Genomic DNA, 20,816 nt, shown 5'->3' with positions numbered 1-20,816 from the left:
AAAATGAAACGTCAACAAAAAAACTCCAGGATAACCATAATTTTCATAGAAAGAAAAGGGCCAATATCTTTCATAAATAAGAAATTTTATAGCTACTGTAGTAGACAAATTTCCAGTAGTAAATTATCCAAAGGACATGAACACATATCACAGGACAAAGAGTCTCAGTGGCAGTGAAAATGTTCTATTCTACTGGCAGTTAGAGAAATACAAATAAAAACAACATCAACAGATAGATTCTTCCCAATGGTGAAGATGAGAACATGGAGGAAATGGCTGGTCAGCAGGGACAAAAAAGTCAGGAGGTTGGAGACAGAGATAGGAACTGTCTCCAGGCAGAGAGAACTACAGACAAAAGGCAAACCATGCCAGACTTCTTGGGGATATGACAAGTTGTATAGCAAAGCTAGATATTTGAGTGGTAGAAGAGACCAGAAAGATACAGAGGAAGTTTTCAATGGTAAAATTTATTATTTTCTTGAAATGCCTTATGGATTTTCAGAGGTTGGCCAAAAATAAAGAAAACCCAATACATTAACGTACAACATAGAATGAAAAAAATAAAAATAAAAAACGAACCTATCAAAATGTGCAGTTTCTCATATTTTGTAGACTTTTCAACTAAAACATGAAAAATCTCACTGTTTTTAAGGAATGGTTTTGAACCCAAAAGCCAGTGGGTACATTAGACAATCCTCAAGCTCTGTTGGTTCTATTCCTGGAGCATCTTATGCCAAGGTCCTCAATCACTGCTCTCCAGGAGCAGAGAATCTTCAGGCCATACTATTCAGCGGATCATTTTCTTTCATGGTAGTGTTTGAGAACCATCATAGAGCTAAAAAAAAAAAAAGCCATTCATGAAAGAGTGAATGTTCTTCAAAGTTCTTTAAAAATTCGTTTTCCACATGGTATTTTAGGGGACAACTTTATATTTGCAGTAATCCAGAAAGAAGCCAGCAACTTCTAAAAGTTTTCAGAAGGCAAGGAGTATGGGGAAGAGAGAGAAATGAGGAGAATGAAGAAAATAAATGAAAACGACCACAGTATTTTCAGTCCTGGGAAATTTCTCTTCCAGACTGGCTTCGCAGGAGTCTGCTGCCTGTTTCTGGGTGGGCATGCCTGATGGTAGATATCCTGTGGTCTGAGATGCAGTGGATTCTTAAAGTAGATTTATGTGTGTGGCCACTAACAATCCTGCATAGAAATAGCCCAATCGATTTCCTTTCCAAGAGTAGATCTTTGCTGTTTTTCCCATCTTTTCAAGGTGCTTCATAATAATTGAGGTTAATTAACCACCTAGGTATTCGTGTCACTATAAGAAGAATCCCATCCAACTTTCCTACAAGGATTCTTTCAAAATTCCTCAAAATTAGACTGTACCTCATATCTTAACAGCAATTTTTCATGTTCACAGCTCTAAATTCAATCTTGCAAAGAAACATTCAACAAGGGGTATATTATATGGGCACAAACCTGTTTATGTTGATAGTTCAAAGACAAATTGGCCCAAAACTTCCAAATGATTCTTAGCTAACAGTTTATTGAGAATGAGTTGGTGGCAATAAGCTACTCATCCTGACTTTTATCCTAAAGATTTATTCAGAAATTTTAACAAGGCTCTGCCTCTCCAGATCCAGCATGGCAATATTGAATGATGGCTGAAAGACTGATTTCAATGTTCAATTCCAAAAGCACAGTTTTTCAGAAGCATTTTCCTCACTTTTCTAGCACCCACGTAACTACCTTAAAGAATTGGAAACAAATTTTGCTCTCTGTGACTTTTCCATAGCCAATTGTGTCAAGAATATATTAAGTATGCAATAAACATTTGCTATAGATTGAACCTGTGGGAGCAATAATCGCTTTTCTTGAGTACCTGCATATTTCAGGCCAAGTGAAATCTTGGATTTATCCACCCTCTTCCAAAAGAAACAACGATTGTGGTAAAATATTTGGATTAATAACATCATTTCATATTTTAGTTTGCACAGTGCTTCCACTCCATTAGTGTGCTTTGCAACAAAGCCTCCTTATAATGTTTTCCAGAAGGCCAAACTTTTTAAAAAATGAAGAATTAAGTCTGGTTGATTGTAAGCTACTCCCAAAAGTTAGTTAGAACTTTGTGAAATTTCTTTATTAATAGCACTTAATTCATTCTCCATCAGCTTGAAAATACATCATCCTCCTCTGAGCAGCCAGCAACAGATTATTCACTAGGTCTGAAATAACCTAATGAGATAGGACATGGAAATTAAATACAAAAGAAGGTAATATGGAGAACTAAAACATGCTTATTTTATGAAATTTTAGGTTTCAGTAACTTAAAATACTTCCTATATACAAAGATTGGCATCTGAAGGTTTTTTCCCACTGTAAAAAGCTGTGAAGACAGAAAACATAGTGTTTTTTTTTTTTTTTAAGATTTTATTTATTTGAGAGAGAGAGAAAGGGAGAGAGCAAGTGAGGGAGGTCTGGAGGGAGAGGAACAAGCAGACTCTGTGCTGAGCATGGAAATCAACATAGGGCTCAATCCCAGAATGCTGAGATCATGACCTGAGCTGAAATCAAGAATCAGACACTTAACCAACTGAGCCACCCAGACACCCCAAGCATACTATTTTGGTCAATAAAGCAACAAAGGCTCACGAAGACCGGAGGGTTAGGGTGACCAATGGGGCTGAAGTGTTTTCTGAAAAGCAGAACGTTTGGTGCTAAGACTGGAAAAGTCCCTAGTAAACCAGTACAGTTTGTCATCCTAGCACAGAGCACTGAGAATCTCTACCTTTGGGTTCTAATCCCAGCCCTACCTGAGAGTTAGTCCTGCCCTGGGTGTCAATATAGAATCCTCCTTCCTTGGGGAGATGACAAATATTTTCCCACCTTGGTCGTATTAGGACTTCACCTTGGAGCACAAAAGGGTGGCCTCAGTGTCCAGAGAACTGACACAGCGCAAAAAGCTCCAGACATATTCACTCATTTAATTAACTTATCCCACATGACAACTCAATGGGTTAGGTATTTGTGATCTCGTGACTATAATAAGACATATATATTTGGTCTTTGTCCATATTCGCAGCACAGAGCTCCTAAAACCCTTGGGATTGCTGAAATGAGAGGAGAGGGAAACTGTCTTTTGTCATGCTAATGAGGTAACTTTTGGAAAGCCCCTCAGTCACCTAAAGGTGGGGACTGGTCACCAGAGGAATCAACCATGTAATTAGAGATTGAACTTTCAGTTCCACCCCTTATTTCCAAGAAGGGGAGAAGGCTAGAGAGAAAGAGTTAATCACCAATGGCCCGTGACTTAGCTAATCATGCCTATATAATGAAACCTCCATAAAAACTTAGCATGAAAGCTCCAAGCTCTCCCTATACCTTGCCCTATGCATCTCTTCTACATGGCTGCTCCTCACTTCTATCCTTTCATAGTAAATGGGTAAACATAAGCAATGCTTCTCTGAGTTCTGTGAGCTGCTGTAGCAAATTAATTGAATCCAAGCAGGTGGGAACCTCCACTGTCCCTAGCCCACCAGTCAGAAGCACTGGTGACAGCCTGGACTTGTGATCGACATCTGACGTTGAGGCAGGGGAGGCAATCTCCTGGGGATGAACCTTTAACCTGAGGGACGTGACACCACCTCCAGGTACATAGTGTCAGAATGGAGTTGAATAGTAGGACGCTCAGCTAATGTTGGAGGATTGCTCAGTGGTGTGAAAAAAGAAACACACACATTGGAGTTGGTGTCAGAATCAGAGTGGTATTCTCAGGGCGCCTGGGTGGCTCAGTCAGTTGAGCATCTGCCTTCAGCTCAGGTCATGATCTCAGGGTCCTGAGATCGAGCCCTGCATTGGGCTCCCTGCTCATCAGGGAGTTTGCTTCTCCCTCTCCCTCTGCTACTCCTCCTGTTTGTTCTCTCTTTCTGTCTCTCTCCCTCTCCCTCTCCGTCTCCTTCTGTCAAATAAATGAATAAAATCTTAAAAAAAAAAAAGAATCATAGTGATATTCTCATGACTCCCATCTTATGTGAGAATATGAAGGAAAAAGAGGCTAAGAAAGCTTGATTGGGAAGGGGAGTCGCTCAATCAGAGCAGTGAGCCCATAGGCCATATCCATTCCGCCCTTGGCCAACTTTCCTGAGAACCCTGGGGGCTAGGAGAAATCTCAGAAGCCAAATCCACCTCAGGTTCCTCTGCTGTTGACTGACCATACTCATGTCATCACAGAGCTGTGAGGAGCTACCCTGTGGTAAGATCCTTCACGGGCTCTCAAATAAGGAAAGGCCCTGTTCAAGGGTGTTCGTCCCAGTGTGTGCCCTGTAAAAGGGTGAAATGCAAAAGAAAGTTTAAGACGATTGGTTTTTTCATCCAGAGCATGAACACTTCCCACTCAATGTGACTTCTTCACAGTCATGGCCCCAAACCTTCCCAAATGAGGAGGCCAGGACTCCTCACTGTGTAACGGGCTGGGGAGCCAGTGCTCAGAACACCCCCCCACCCCCCCCCCACCGCTCCTCCGGAAAATTCAGAGCAAGAGAGGGAAGCCCAAAGGAGGAAAGGAACAAAGGTTAGTCCTGCTGGCAGGGAGAAGATAAAGTTGGGGGTGGAGAAGGAGAAAGGTAATGTCAGCCAAAGGCAATAAACAGGCCTTCCACAAGTGCCTCAGAGCAACACTGGGGAGTCGAAGGAAATTAGCCCATTAATAAAGGAGAAGGGAAGGAAATGACTGCTTCAAGAATGTCTGGGGCACTCAACTATTTAAAAATATTTTTAGTAGGAAAACTAAAGGGGCCCTTGCATAAAGAGCAGGGGATCCGTATCAACCTGACAGCCCTAAGAGCTAATAATGCTAAGTGTAGACAGCTGAGAGAGCCAAGTAGCCAGGGGCCCGCCTGTCAGACAGGTGACATAAAGAGAGTTGTCATCTTAAGGAAAAACCTGTCAGGCTGGTCATTTTCTTAGGGGGAAGACGTCAGGGTAGCAAAACGGTAGGCCTTGCACAGGTGTAGATATGCCAGCTTTGACTCCTCTCTCTCTTTTGGAGACCTCAGGCCATGTTCCCAGACTGTCTGCTTCAAAGTTTCCATGTCTATCATGTGAAGCTGTGAACACTTCCCTCCTGTGAGGTTCTCGTCAGGATCACAGAGAGCACAGGAAGTCTCCATGAATGGCAGCCATTGGCCCTGCCAGGCCCACAACCCCATTAAACCCCAAATCCCAAAATCTGAAAACCAAAAGGGTTTCGATAACCCATGTGGCAACAACAATGTCATTTGAAGTTATTTGACGGTCGAGGAGGGTGTGGGTGGCTCAGTCAGTTGAGCATCGGACTCTTGATTTCTGCTCAGGCACGTGAGATCCAGCCCAAGTCAGGCTCTGCACTGAGTATGGAGCCTGCTTAGGATTCTCTTTCCCCTCCTCCTGTACCTCCTCCTCCAAACTAACATGAATTGATTATTTATATTTTATATTTACATTATTTATTATATTATTTTAATATGTATATCTCTGTTATTTATATCATTTTAATATTTATACTATTAATTATATTATATTATTTATATTGTTATGATATTAGACTACATTTAATATTTATTCCACTTGATGTGAATATATTTTCCGCTATGGAAATACTAATGTGTTTGATTAGGGGGTGCTGTTCCAGATCCCAGTGGGAGTTGTTCTACAAGATATGGTATATGCACATTTCTTTCCTGAAATCTAAACAATTCTGAATCATATTGGTTCCAAGAGTTTTGGAAAAGAGCATATGGACCCACAACTTGGTGAGTCTCAGCTCCATGCCCTCTTTAGGAGCAGCATAGCTCTGGCATGGAATCCTGACCTTATAGCCCAACTGGAGGATCAACCTCAGAATAGTTCCTCCCAAATTCCGTGAGGCCTTGACTCGGCCAGCCCTGCTCAAGAAAATGGCAGAGGAGAGCATAATTTATTAGCTGTTAATGTTGTTACGCAACAAACTTGATCTCTGAGTTGCAAAAGCTCAATTGAAAGAGGTAAAAATGTAAAATGATCATAATGATCAAAGTGTTAAAAGTCTGGAAAATATATGAGTTTCATGGGAAGAAGTTTCCAGAAGTCAGAATGACACTTGAAGCTCTTTTTTTTAAAAGTACTACTTTTATTCAGCATTATGTTCTTTTTCTATTGTGGTTTAGTGTCAGTCTTATCAAATTCAGCTAGCATTTTGAGCATAAGGGTATCGTAAGTAAGCTGAAAATTTGGATATACAGATAATAGAAAGCAATATGCTCACACTGGGCGGTCAGGATGGCAAAGGGGAGGTAAGAATGTCTTAACCAAGGAATCAGGCGGGTGAAATGGTGTGGAGGAAAGAGGTGTGTGTGAAGAGAGGCAGGACCACCCCTGCCACTTGCCTGGGGCTGTTTGTGAATGGGTGAGTGGGTGTGCATGGACACGTCTGTGTGCCATGCACATACTTTCCTGGTCCACCTTCCATCCCTCCCCAAGGCTCTCTCCTCTCTCTCATGAATACACTGTAATATGCATGTCTCCACCCACCATCCTGAAGCAGGAAATGCATTTTCCACAGCCCTATATCTCAGGCTGAGGACAAGGCACAGGTAACTTACTACCTGAGCTCACCTCGAACCCAGGGCTGCATCCTCCTTCCCGGTTGCTAAGGTTCACTTGCAGGAGGCAGGATTGCGTAGTGGTTAGGAATGTGGCCCTAGAGTCCCTGTGTGAGTCGTAACCCTGTATGAGTCTAGTTGTTACTTGGTATTCCTACATTCAGTCTCCCTGTCTGTAAAATGGGACAATAGCTATAGTACTTTCCTCATGGGGCTTTAGGAGACTTAAATGAGACAATTCTTATAAAGCTGACCATAGGGCCTGACACAGCAATTTCTCCATGCATGGGCTCAGGGTCCTCTGCTTGCAGCCTCTCCGGAGATCCCAGCCCTGCCAAACAGCCAGGCTGGCACAGACATCTCCAATTCCCACTAAGACAATTGAACCACAAATAAAAACACATTTTATTGTGGGGTCTCCCTGGCCAACAGCTGTTAATTTGGGGATTCATTATTTTCTTAATCCCATTAAGCCCTCAGTCTCCAAATCTCTCAGCTAAATTGCCCCGCCACTGCCTGCTTTCCCACAAGTAAATTTACTCCTGGCTCCTTTGTTTGTTCTTGACCTTCTTGTCAGTTGTGACAGTGTCCAAGGAGATCCTAGTTGTGCAGATTTGCTTCGACGGGACCAGCAGGGTGGGAGCCAGGCTTTGTCTACAGGCAACATGGCGGCTCCATGTCTAAGCTGCTTGCCCTGCTGGTGGTGTTGCAAAACTTCCAAGTTTTATGGGCAGAAAGGATTCCAAGAATCTTTTTTCAGATAAGAAATTCTGGAAGAGAGACTGCTCAAATGATATCTTTTAGAATTTGAAAAATGCTTACTTGCCTTTCTCCTCCTTCTTTATGTTGAAAGATGATTCTTTGATTATTGGAACCTCTCTTTTATTCCATGCACCTAGTGCAGATTTTTCATCAAAAATGAGGAACAGTGGTCCTATAAGAGGACTCAGAATACAGCTGGGGGCGGGGCTCCTGTACCACCCTGGTCTCTGCCGCTGCCCTCCAAAGGCTGGTCAAGACACAGCAAAGGCATCACTAAACATGGCCTTCATCACCCCTTGGGGAATGTGAAGTGCCAGACCCTAATTCTGAAAAGAATACTGAAATTACTTACATAAAATGAACTTTAGGGATTAAAAAAATAGAAGATGCAAATTAGGGGAGGTGAGAGAACAGGTCCGTGACACACGTACCAAATATTCAGCCAAAATAAGAAATGTCTTCACTTCAACACTGACTAGGATGCCATCCAGAGATACCACACCGTTTGTTGAGCCCTCCCTGTGGCAGGCGCAGTGGCAAGCACTTACGTCGTTATTCTAGTGTAAATCCTGCATGGTGCCTATGATGGCTGTGTGTCCTGCCTCATGCCAAAGAGAACAACAGCCTCAGAGAGGTTTAGGGCTCGGTAGATGACAGGGCCAGGGTTCAAGCTTAAGACCATTTGTCTCCAAAGCCAGCAACTTGCCACGTGCCATCACATCTTTTTAGGATTGTTTCAATCGCAACACAACATCAACAGTGAATGTGGGCATATGACCAGATTTTCTTCCTTTTTTTAAATTATACAGTCTTGGGGCAGCCCCGGTAGCTCAGCGGTTTAGCGCCGCCTTCAGCCCAGGGTCTAATCCTGGAGACCCGGGATCGAGTCCCTGTCGGGCTCCCTGCATGGAGCCTGCTTCTCCCTCTGCCTGTGTCTCTGCCTCTCTCTCTCTCTCTCTCTCTCTCTCTCTCTCTCATAAATAAATAAAATCTTTAAAAATTTTTAAAAAATTTAAAAATAAATTATACAGTCTTCTCTTTCCTGATAATTCCCTTTTGCAATTTCCATTTCTTTATTCACGTATGTATGCATTCACTCACTTATTTGATGCGCGCTCTCTCTCCCTCTCCCTCACACACACACATACAGAGGAATTACTACTATAATCACTGTCCTTGAAGAATTTACAGAGGAATCTGTTCAAAGTCTGCTGCAGTGCAGTTTGCTACAAAGTGTAAGTTCATGCATTTTACCAGAAGATAAGACCAAAAAGAAATAGAGGCAGAAAAACAGTTTACAGACAAAAGGAAGAGAAGACATCTTAGCAGGACAAAAGACTGCTCAAATTAAATGTTATTCATGCTTTACTGTTGCCATCTGACAATCTCCCCATTGCCTGTAGGCTGCACTGCCAGCCTATACACAGAAAAGCTTCTCTGTGCACAAGGTAGAGACCAATTCACTTTCTGTATCTGATAACAAGGGAATCAGAATCTGTTTGGTGCCATCAAAGGTCTTCTAAAACAACACAAGCACTGTTGCATTTTCTGGAAAATGCACTGTGTGCATTTTCTGGAAGAGGGCAGAAGTGTGTTAGTGTGTTAGAGAGGTTAGAGTGTTTCTGGACTGAGAGCCATGATAACCGTCTACAGATATTTAAAGGGTGTAAATGAAGACTTGACTGCTTTAGGACATCTTGGTTTACTAAAGATGCAGAAGAGTCTGGTAAGGAAGGCATTTCTGAACTCAGACCACCCCCCTCCCCTGAAACTTTCTATTTGGGACCTGGAGGATATAACCCAGCAGAGAGTGGGCCTTGGGCTCTGAGTGGACAGAGAGACCTGGAAGATTTTATCCATGAAGACAAGACCAACACAGTGGTCAGATGGCCTCCACAGAGGGATGATGATTGCACATTAATGGCTCCAGGAGAGTGGAAAGTATTCATTGACACTGCACTGAGGAGAGAAAAATACAGAAGTACCTCCAGTTTTAGGAAGAGTTCAGAGGGGAGAAGTGTACCGTTGATCACCCAGCCTGTAACAGCCAGTCCTCATCTCGTTTCATTCTCCACTGTTCTCCACCTTTCCTCTGCATATCTTTGGAACTTTCCATGGAAGTGTGGGATGAGAACAGAGTAAAGGTTCTCAAAGTAGTTAAATTATATTCCCTTTTGGCAACTCTTGGGAGAGGCTCTCTAGATTAATTTAGCACTATTAATTATTATGAAGTTATTAAGGTTAAAGTTTCTTGGAACACTTATGGCTATCATTTATCCAGATAACTGGTCCCAAGTTTGTGTGGGTAATTGGGTTTTGGAGATACGTACTCAGATTTGGGGGTGGGAGGCAGGTATCGTTGCATAACACAATGGAACCATATGAAAAGAAATCATGTTAAGTGTTATGATCCAAGATGAAGGCTAACTCTACAGAACCTAGATTTTTCATGACCTGTGAATGCCCTCAGAAAGACAATGAACTGATGAAGTCTTTAGATAGGTGTAAGCCGCACAATTAAGAGATTGTTTGTAACAGACCCAACCAATGACAGGGCCTTCAGAGCAGACCGAAAAAACAAAAACAAAAACCACCAAACAAACCAAACTAAAAACAAAAACAAAAACCCCTTTGGAGAAGTCAGCATGAAGATGAAGAGAACTTCCCTTAAGCCTTACATAAGAGGTGGCTAAAGATTTCTTTACAAATACTGAATAGTGAAAGTCCCAAACAAGAGGGAAAATGTCTCAGTTCCATCCAAAAGCTATAAATGAAGCTAAATGGGAACATACGGTTATTTAACATTTCTATAGGACTGTCTGTTTGCCAAAAGATTTATAATCACTTGTTCCTTAATATTCATAACATCCCTCTAAAGCACAGTTTCCCATACTGGAGCTGTGAGGCCATGGGGATGGTGGAAGAGTTCCAAGAGAGTCATGGGGATTGGAGCTGTAGTATTTCAAACAGCTGTCTGGTGGCGATGGAAAATCGTAGGCTAGAGGAGGAAGGTACAGAGTTCCCAGCACCCTGTGCTCCCTGAGCAAGTCTCCCCCTGGACCCCGACCCCTTTTTGGGAGCAGGCCTGCCTACTTTCAGCATCCTAGGCTCTGCGTACTCTCCTGTCCTCCGGAGCACCAGGGCCATCTTTACCTCCAACAACCAGTGTAGAGAAGAGGATTTGGGGCCCCTGGGTGGCTCAGTGGTTGAGCATCTGCCTTTGGCTCAGGGTGTCATCCCAAGGTCCTGGGATCAAGTCCCATACTAGGCTTCCTGAAGGAGCCTGCTTCTCCCTCTGCCTATGTCTCTGTCTCTCTCTGTGTCTCTCATGAATAAATAAATAAAATCTTTTTTTTAAAAAAAAGAAAGAAAACAAGAGATAATACATAGAAAATACATCTATATGTATCTATAAAAATAAATAGATAACAACACAAATACTTATAAATTCAGTGCATGGATATAATAAAACTTGATAAACCTTAAGGGTTCTCCGAATCATGATCTTTGATGTATTTCTTCTGACTGTCTTGCTGAGGTAGTACACTGGAAACCCCATTTGACCTATGCCCCTGTTTTTATTCCACAATACCCAGCTTTAGCAGAGTCTAATGACTTTTATTTTCTGAGACATTTTCTTTCTGGACGACAAAATTGAAATGAGATTTTTTTTTTCTAAAGGACATTAAGTAAGTTCTTATCTGAAATAAAAATTTACATCTTCAGGTATCTGACAGCCATTCTATCAGGATCCTCCCCTTCACAGAAGTTATCCTGTTCTGGAAATTTCTTCACCTTCCTCATATTCCATGTTGTAGTCTTTAAATTGGATTGAAAAAGGAGATTGAAGCTACAGAATTCAATGATAGTGATGATGATGGTGGCCACTTGCAGGTCAAATGTAGTCCTTTATTTTGGAGTATCACTATCCTAAGGGGAAGTGTTATGTCATCACAGTTCCAGAAAATAAAGAAATCTGATGACTCAGATACCCTAACAATGACAAAGTTCATTATTTAGTGTATTAGCCAGTCAGGGGAAGGAAGGTGATTTCCTTGTGTGCAGCTCTGCGGCTAGCAATTGCTGCAGGAAAAGAAACTATAAGTTGACAACTAGAGGAGTCTCACCATCATGGCCTTATGTTTAAGAAGAATTCCTACTAGCTCAGAATAAACCCTGGCTCTCTCCTCACATACATTTTTTGCAAAGAGCTGATTCAGAAAGCCTCACCTCACTTCAAGATGAGTAGCCAGAAAGGAATCAGTACGGAACCTATGCATGAGAGAAGGTGAAAGAAACAAGAACAACAAATGAAGAAGAGTGGAAAAAGATTCACTAGACAAATATTGTCACAAAATAGGTGAAATTTGGGACTCAAAGTATTGTCATGCATTGAAAAAAAAAAAAAAAAAACCTAGTGAAGCAATCATCTTTAAAAACCAGGAGCTCGAAACAAAACAAAACAAGAGCCCAGACATACAATTGTTTAGGAAAAATTGAGCAAGAGAAGAGGAGGTAAAACAAGAACTAGCAGAACTTAGCAAAGAAGGTGACAGAGAAATAAGGACAACAGTGGTGGCAGGAGAAGGGAGGTGCTCTCAGCTGGAAACATATCAGGTACTCACAGGTTGGGAGTGAGCAATGAAATAAAACAGAAATGAATGAAAGTTTGTAAAGGATTAACGGAAGAGTGAATAGTATATAAAATATATCTGAAAAAGGGGTGCTTAGTGGCTCAGTTGGTTGAGCATCAGACTCTTGGTTTCCACTCAGGGTGTGATCTCAGGGTTGTGAGATCGAGCCCTGCATGAGGCTCCATACTCAGTGGGGAGTCAGCTTGAGATTCTTTTTCCCTCTCTCTCTGCTCCTCCACCTCCATGTTCACACACTCTCTCTCTCCCCCAAATAAATAAAGAAATCTTTAAATATATGTATGAAAAAGAAAATAGAAAATATGAAGCAGTAATAATATTTTAATAAATAAAATAACTGTTAACTCTTTCCATATGTAAAAGACCAGACTATTCAGATTAAAAGGGGTTACTCGAGGATCCCTGGGTGGCTCAGCGGTTTAGTGCCTGCCTTTGGCCAGGAGAGCGGTCCTGGAGTCCCGGGATCGAGTCCTGCATCGGGCTCCTGGCGTGGGGCCTGCTTCTCCTTCCTCCTGTGTCTCTGCCTCTCTCTCTCTCTCTTTCTATATCTATCATAAATAAATAATAAATCTTTAAAAATAAATAAATAAATAAATAAATAAATAAATAAATAAATAAATAAAAGGGGTTACTCCATTGCAGGCAAAATTAACACAAAATAATCGACATCAAATCATAGCCTAGAAAAGTTTTTGGACTATAAAGATACAAAGGAATCCTTTGAACTTTCTGATAGCAAGACCAAGTCACCTATAAAGAGACTTAACAAACCCAAGCTGCTCTTAAGTTTCACCATAGCAACACTCAGAAGACCTAAAAGAGATTTAAACAATGTCTACAATGCATGACCAGAGAATTTTACATCTAGCCAAATCATTTCCAAGTCAAAAAGCAGAACACAAATATTTTTAATGTACAAATACTGGGAAAATTTGCGATGTCTAGGAGGCTCAGTGGTTGAGAGTCTGCCTTTGGTTCAGGTCATGATCCTGAGCCAAAAAAAAAAAAAAAAAAAAAATTGAGAAAATTTAAGTTTCCTATATGAGCTTTAGATCCCTTTTATTATTCCTTTTAGTGCAAATCAAAAAAAATAATGTAATTCGTAAATTTAATATACATAGAACTCTCTATACCTTGAGAATATACTTTTCCAAGTACTCTTGGAATAGTCAAAAAAATTGACTATATATACAAGGGTAAAAGAAAGCTTCAATAAATTCCAAAATTTGGAATGAGCACAGAAAAGCCTCTCTGATCATGAAGCAATTCATTAAAAATAAAATTAGGAGAAAAAAGAAAAATCCTTCCACTTGGAAATGCTAAAATACTCTTGTACAACTTTACCATCAGGGATGGATTTGAATAATGAAATAAAGATGATTACATTAGCATATATCAGAACCTATACCATAGAGCAGAACTCTGAGGAAAATTTCTGGGTTTAATATTACATTTATATAAGAGAAAGAAAGCATGTAGACATAAATTTAACCAAAAAGTGAAAATTTACAAAACAAATATAAACTGTAGAAGGTGACAACTTTAAAATGCTATTAAGAAACAAAAGATTTGAATAAATGGAAAGGCATATCATGTTCTTAAACAGGGAGACTAAGCAAAAACCTGAACTCTCTAAAAAATTCTATAAATGAAATGTGAAGCCAATAAAGATATAAAATTAAAAAAAAACTTTCTAAAGCTTATAAGAAATATCAACAGGTATTACTCCATTTTTGGTAATAATGGATTCAGTTGCTTTTTTTTTTTTAAAGATTTTATTGATTTATTCATGAGAGACACAGAGAGAGAAGCAGAGACACAAGCAGAGAGAGAAGCAGACTCTCTGCAGGGGCTCTGATACAGGCTCGATACCAGGACCCCAGAATCATGACCTGAGTCAAAGGCAGACACTCAACCACTGAGCCACCCAAGCATCCCAGGCTCAGTTATTTAGATTAACCCTTCCACGATTGCCTGGGTGGTGCAGTAGGTTAAGTGACCAACTCTTGGTTTCACCTCAGGTCATGATCTCCGGGTTGATGAGACAGAGCCTGGTGTTGGTCTCTACACTAAACTTAAGAGTCTGCTTAAGATTCTCTCTCCCTCTTCCTCTGCCCCTCCCACCCTCTGCTCAAGAACATATTCTCTCTCTCTCTTTCTCTCTAAAAAAAAAAAAAAGAAATAGGTTAACCCTTCCTCTGGAAACAATGAAACATTGAATAAAATATTAAATAAGATTGTTCTTAAAAGCACTGAAAAGCTGACAAATCACAAGGACCTACTGAATGACTAGCATTTTGCATGAATATCTTTTTTGATCTAGTTAAATTGAGTTGGCTCTGATTTTAATAGAGCTTCAGGATGAAGAAGACCCAAATACTCCAAGGCCAGGATTCACCCAAGGTCAAAGGAAGGGTCTCATGGAACACTCTTGCCCATATTAGCTGGGACTCCCAAAGGTGAACCAGAGGCAAATCTGCTTCCCTTTCTCCTACCTCAGGGGACTTTAGGGAGAATTTCCTTAATAGTAAGCAAAGCAGGAAAAAGAAAACAAACAGGCCTGTCCCTGTTAGATGTCACTATTAAGCCATTGGTCAAGTGATGAATTTGGTTTAAAGTGATACCACATCATAGTGCTTCCAAACACACGGCAGGAACAAACTCTAATCATCCCTGGGAGCAGACACTCTTATCCTAGGCCTCAGGGATTTTGTACAAATAATTTTTCATGAGCAGTAAGCATTGCAGTTGAAGACTACCAAACACACTAGAAAGCAAGACACCATTAGTTAATGCCAGCACAAATAGAGAGACAGAAGGGGTGATTCACACAACTTTGGCTATCTGAATGATCACCCACAGAGTATAAACAGCTAAGCCAATTTTATTTAAATAAATAGAAGATAAGCTTTAAATATCTGCAAGGAGTATGAACCATGAATGTGACAAGATGGTTGGAAAATCAAACAGAACTAGAAATGAAAGATACAGTAACAGAAAAATACAGTAAAAATATTAATGGATGGAAGTGGCATCAGACTAGATATAGAAGATGAATTAGAAAATTGAAGATAATGAGAATAAACTCTACAGAATTGTAGTGCAGAGAAGTAAAAAAAAAAAAGAAAATATGAGAGAAGCTTAAGGGATATGGAAGATACAGAAGGTCTCTCTTCTCAAAGAGAATCTCTCTCAAGAGTGTAAATGGTGGGGCACCTGGGTGGCTTGGTTGGTTAAGCGTCTGCCGTGGCTCAGGTCATGATCCTGGATCCTGGGATGGAGTCCCACAGACAGAAGCCTACTTCTTCCTCTCCCCCTGCCCCTCCTGCCAGCTCGTGCTCTATCTTGCTCTGCTATCTCTCTCAAATAAATAAGTCAAATCTTAAAAAAAAAAACCCAAAATGTAAATGATATTTCAGAAGAAGAGAAGAGAAAAGAACAGGGTAGTAGATTTGTGAAGGAGTAATATTAAATATGAATGAAAAGAAATTCACATCATGACACATTACAAAGAAACTATGGAATGTTCTACACAAAGAAGATGTTCCAACAAGCAGCAAGAGCTGAAGAGGAGTGTGTGTGTGTGTGTGTGTGTGTGTGTGTGTGTGTGAGAATTACTGAGGAAGACTAGCTCTACCAGATGTCATACACATTGTAATGTGCTATCAGTGAAAGCCTCATGGCATTGATACATGGGTACCCATGTAACAATAAAAGGCCCAGAAATCAATATGAGATATATTGGAATTCAATATGTGACAGAAGTTCAGAACTCAACTCAATAGGGAGAAGATGGCTTATTCAATAACGGACACTGGAACATATAAGCCCCAGGGAAAAATATATACTTAGATTTCGACTTCCCACATTATTACAGTTAAATTCTACATGGATTCAAAATTTAGAAGATAAAAAAACAAAAATATATCTCTGGAAGGAAAAATAGAATATACTTAAAAAATAAACTCTGAGTAGTAGAGGCTTTTCTATGTGTAACAAAAAACTGAGAAACTATAACAGAACGTATCGGTAACTTTTACCATACGAAAGCTTTGAGAAGTGTGTCTTGTACAATAATATCATAAATAAATAAAAAAAAAACAGTGAGCTGGTGAAAACATGTGCAGCTTATATCACTAATTAAAGACAACATTTCCTTAATGTGTGAAAAATTTACAGAAATCACTGTGCAAATAATAATGAAATACAAAATGGACAAAAGCTCTAAAACATTTCATCAAAAAAAAAAAAAACACAACAAACTAAAACTGGCTTCTAACCCTATGAAAAGATGCTCAACTTCATTCATAAACAGAGAAATGCAAATTTAATCTAAAAAAGTAATACTGCTCTTTCACTATCAGATTTGGCAGAGGTGAAAACATTTGATGGCACGTTGTGCTGGCTGTGTGTGGAAGGTCACGGTGAGAATGTAACCTGGTGCTACCCTCTCAGAGAGCATTTGGTTCTATGCACCAAGAATTTACATCACATGCCCTTTGACCCAGCCACTTCACCTCTGGGAATTTCTCTCACAGATATGTACACAAATCTAGGAAATGGAGTGTTCGGGAACATCCATTATTACAACATCATAAAAAGCAAAAACGTGGTAACAAAAATCCTTCTCTTATCTATGGGGAGCTTATTTGCCTCCTGTCAGTTGTTTTTCTATCTCTCTCCACCTCATCTCCAGATTACCTGGTCCACTTATCCTACCTCTCAGACCCTTTGTACATGAGAGAACGCTGTGGAGGACCCATTCTTGTTCAGAAAGACATCTCTTTCTCCTGTGGATTCTCTTCTGGCACTTCCACCCACTTCTAGGGACTCACTCGTCAATTGTAATGCCCTTTTATCTTTCCACCCAGACTCCCTGAGAATTTTATCTCGATTAAAAAAATAAACAACAACCGATTTTTAACATAATGCCCTCAAGATGCATCCATGTTGTCTCCAATGGCAGGATTTCCTTCTCTCCATTGCTGAATAATATTTCATTGTAAGTATACATATCATGTCTTCTTTATGCTAAGTGAGATCAAATCAGACAAGGAAAGACTAATACTGTATGATCTCACATGTATGTGACTAATCCAAAGAACCAGAGGTTACAGTGGTGGTTGTCAGGAGTAGTGGGAGTGGGAGAAATGGGAGATGTTGGTCAAAGACTATAAGATTCTGGCTGTAAGATAAATAAGTTCTGGGGATCTTATGGTGATTATAGTTAATAGTACTATATTATGTATTTGGAAGTTACTGAGAGAGTAAATTGTAAATGTTCTTACCACAAACAAGAAATGTTAATTATGTGAGGTGATGAAGTATTAGCTAATTCTATGATGGTAATCATACTGCAGTATGTAAGTGCCTCAAATCCACATATCGTACATCTTAAACTTGCACAATGTTATATAGTATCACAGTAAAAACAAAACATAAACTTTTTAACTCAATCCCCAAAGCCCACTGCAAATGCTCCTCTGCATGAAAACTTCCTTACTCCTTGTAAGCAGAGTACTGTTGGCCTCCCTCCCTCCTCCTCCTGTACATTCTCAAGGGGGCAAAATTTTTTGTGTGGGGGGGAGGGCAAAACATCCTACTCTTTACATCTAAGGCATAGATCTATCTATAGACAGTATATAAACAAATATACAGTGTAGCTGGAGTATTAAAATTTCATGGGGGCAGGGATATTAAGAAAAAATATTTTTTAAAAGATTTTATTTATTTGAGATAGAGAGATAGAGAGAGTGCACACATGAATGGTGGGGAGGAGCAGAAAGAGAGGGAGAAGCAGACTCCCCACTGAGCAGGGATCCTGATGTGGGGCTTGATCCCAGGACTCTGACCTGAGCCAAAGGCAGATGTTTAACAGACTGAGTCACCCAAGTGCCTTGAAAAAAAAAAATTTTAAAAAGCTCCTTAAGGAGCAATAATTTGAAGAAGGTTGACAAATACTGCTCTTGACGTTTCCTCCAGGCTGAAGAAGAGGCATGGGAACCCAGTCTGTCCTAAGCCAAGTGAGCTCTCCTTCCTCACGTTGCTCCCCAGTCCCCATTCTCCTCCCATGTTCTTGTCACACTTGCACCCATGTTGGGATCCTCAGTCATATTTGGTGAACGCCTCTCCCTCACCCTCCACACGGAGCCACACCAAGCCTGCCAGCTGTGCTCCCACTGTCTCTCCCCTCTGGCCTTGACCCCTGCAACAGCCCCCTAGATGGTTTTCATCCACTCTCCATTCCAATCTGTCTTCTACTTTGTCACTAGAGAGAATGTTCTAAAGCACAAGCTGATTATTTAGTTTTCGTGTATTCCTTACTATGTTCCTGTTTGCTTAAAATATGTCTGTAGCAGAAAACACAAGATGTCTACAATTGCCTGCATTCCCCTTCAGACACGATCTATTCTAGCACATTCGACTGTGTGCTTTCCCCCAGAACCCATTCAATACTTTTATCCCTCACTGTCTTTTTTGTACCAAATCTTCTGCTCAGAATTCCTTCTCCTCTCTTTTCACTCAAACTCCTATTCCTACTCCAAGGCCCAGCTCCAATGTTAGAGCTTCTGTTGACTCTGCCCTCACATGATTCCTGCAGAATCACTTGTTGTTTTCTCTGCGCATACACAGGGTGATGTCTACATTTATGTAAAGACGAATGTACCACATTGTTTTTCAGCTGGCCCCCTTGTTAGACTATGAACTTTGAGAGCAAGGAGACTTACCAAATCAACACATTTATTGAGAGAAATCCTCCTATTTCCAAGGTGCCTTGCTGGGTGTGAGAGGAGCAGTCGGTGAATGAATGAGGCTTGCCTGCATGACAATCTGGTAGAGAGGACAGACCTTCAGCAAATTAATTTAACAAGTAGTCATTTAAATATAGTTCCAGAGTGGGAGGAGGAGGGACATCCAGACAGTGAGGCTATCACATGAGGACGTCCTGTGCTAAGAAGCCTGAGATCGTGGAAGACTTGAAATAAAACCAACAAACCAGCAGGCAAACAGACCATGTGTCTGCGGAGCGGTGAGGCGTGGGGCGAGAGGCGGGAGGTGACCCTGGGAACACCCAGCAAGTGACTATTGAGTGGATTAATGCTGGAAGGAGCTACTCCCTGGACACCAAGGGGAATCTGTCCCCTGCTCCTCCAGCTCCTTCGTGCCACACCAGCGGAACCCTGACCTGGATGCGCAGCTGGCGGTGCTTCTGTCCTTGTTGTCACATAGCCTGAAACATAGACTCGGGAGTATTTTACTCTATGACCCCCCCAAAAAAAAGAGGACCACAAATTCTGAAAGATGATTTATATTCAACACCTTCTAGAAATACTCCGATTTCATTATCCACTATTTTGAAAGATTAGCCTCTTGTACAAATGACTCACAGCCTTGCAAGGTGTGATTTTTCAGGACGTGACCTCGATGCCTGGTGCTGGGTGAAGCGGCTCCAGACTCAGAGCATTTCCCTGTGCCTGAGACTCTGGGGTCAAGTGTCAGTCGCACGGCTACGTGCATGGAGCAAAGACAATATGCTCCGCTCTCTGAGTCGGGGACTCAGTTGTGCACCCGAGGAGCCTCATCCTGCAGCTCAACTGCGGGTAGTTGTCATTCCTTTGGCCTGGATCTGGGGGTGCTGGGGGTCCCACAGCGCTCCTCCCCCACCCCCCACAGCCATCTAATGAGTGCTGCAGGTAGAGATGGGGTCACACGAACTGGTTTGTTAAAATAAGCCAGCCTCACGTTCAAGAAGTCACATGTCCTCAGAAATGACTCACCAAGGGAGGTATGCAGATGGCTGTGGAAAGAGAAAGGAGACAACTAAAAATAACAGTTCCACTGAAGGGTGGAGCTACAGGCTGGTGTTGTGTCACATTTGCCTGCTGTTTCCGAAAATTCCCCCAGTTAAAGTGGAGAGTGGAATGGTAGCTGCAGATACCCAAGTCCCAGAGAGGGAGCGACCAGCAGAGACAGGGCTCTGGCCGGGTCCAGTCTTTGGGAGAGGGGTCGCAGGTGTCCACCAAGGTGGGGATTTCAGGGTCGCACAGGTGTCCCTGACGTCGACGGTTGACGCTCCCCACTAGAACGCCCGTACCTCCCCTGGAGACTTGCATCCCTAAGACATCAGAAGGACAACACGGGGGCCCTTACTAACACTGCTTTCGAAGGCTGTTGCCTCTCCAGGGATGTTCACACTTTGTTTTCTTTTACTTTCTTTCTTTCCTCCTCCTCCCGATGTTCCATACGCTGCATGGGGGCCAGGACCTTGTTCGTCCTGTTTTCAGTTCCATTCTCAGCGTCTAGCACAGAGTAGGAGCTAAATAAATATTTGCTTAAGGAAAAATGGAAGGAATGTATCTAGCTCAGCCTCGTTAGTTTGCAGACAAGGAAACTGGGTAGGGAGCAGAAACTTGCCAACCGGTAAGTAGAGGGGGTGGTGAAGCCAGGTCGGACCCCTTGCCCCGTGCACCCCCTGCTCTAACAAGCCACGAAGGGGGTTCAACATGGCTACACTACTTTGTTGAGGGCTAGGGAGACCAAACAGGAGGGCACAGGCCACAGACTAGGGAAGATTTCCTACGAGGGTCCTAAGGGTGCCCAAAGATAGTGTGAACCTAGATGGGGAGGAGGTGGCATTGAGGGCTGCCCAGCAAAGCCCCAAGACCACAGAGGTGCACCTTTCTTGAGCATGTTGCATTTGCCTAAGTTTGTTTTTAATCAGACCTTGGAGAAAGCAGAAGTTCCTAGACTGGCAGAGGCTGGTGGCTTATTGTTTGCACCAAACCATGGA

At 41.6% G+C, this 20,816-nt stretch overlaps 1 long non-coding RNA gene across 1 annotated transcript; it reads right to left on the bottom strand.

Moving 5' to 3' along the window:
- Positions 1 to 447: 447 nt before the first annotated feature.
- LOC106559066 lies at positions 448 to 18,971 on the bottom strand. Its single transcript, XR_005362572.1, has 2 exons — positions 18,754 to 18,971; positions 448 to 835 (listed from the first exon to the last, which is right to left on the bottom strand). It is a non-coding gene; the product is annotated as an uncharacterized LOC106559066 (long non-coding RNA).
- Between the last annotated feature and the right edge of the window lie 1,845 nt (positions 18,972 to 20,816).

The sequence above is a fragment of the Canis lupus genome, chromosome 7 (genome assembly GCF_011100685.1).
Source record: "Canis lupus familiaris isolate Mischka breed German Shepherd chromosome 7, alternate assembly UU_Cfam_GSD_1.0, whole genome shotgun sequence".
Lineage (NCBI taxonomy): Eukaryota > Metazoa > Chordata > Mammalia > Carnivora > Canidae > Canis > Canis lupus.
Note: the sequence above shows the minus strand (reverse complement) of the source record. Positions and strands in the feature narration are given on the sequence as shown.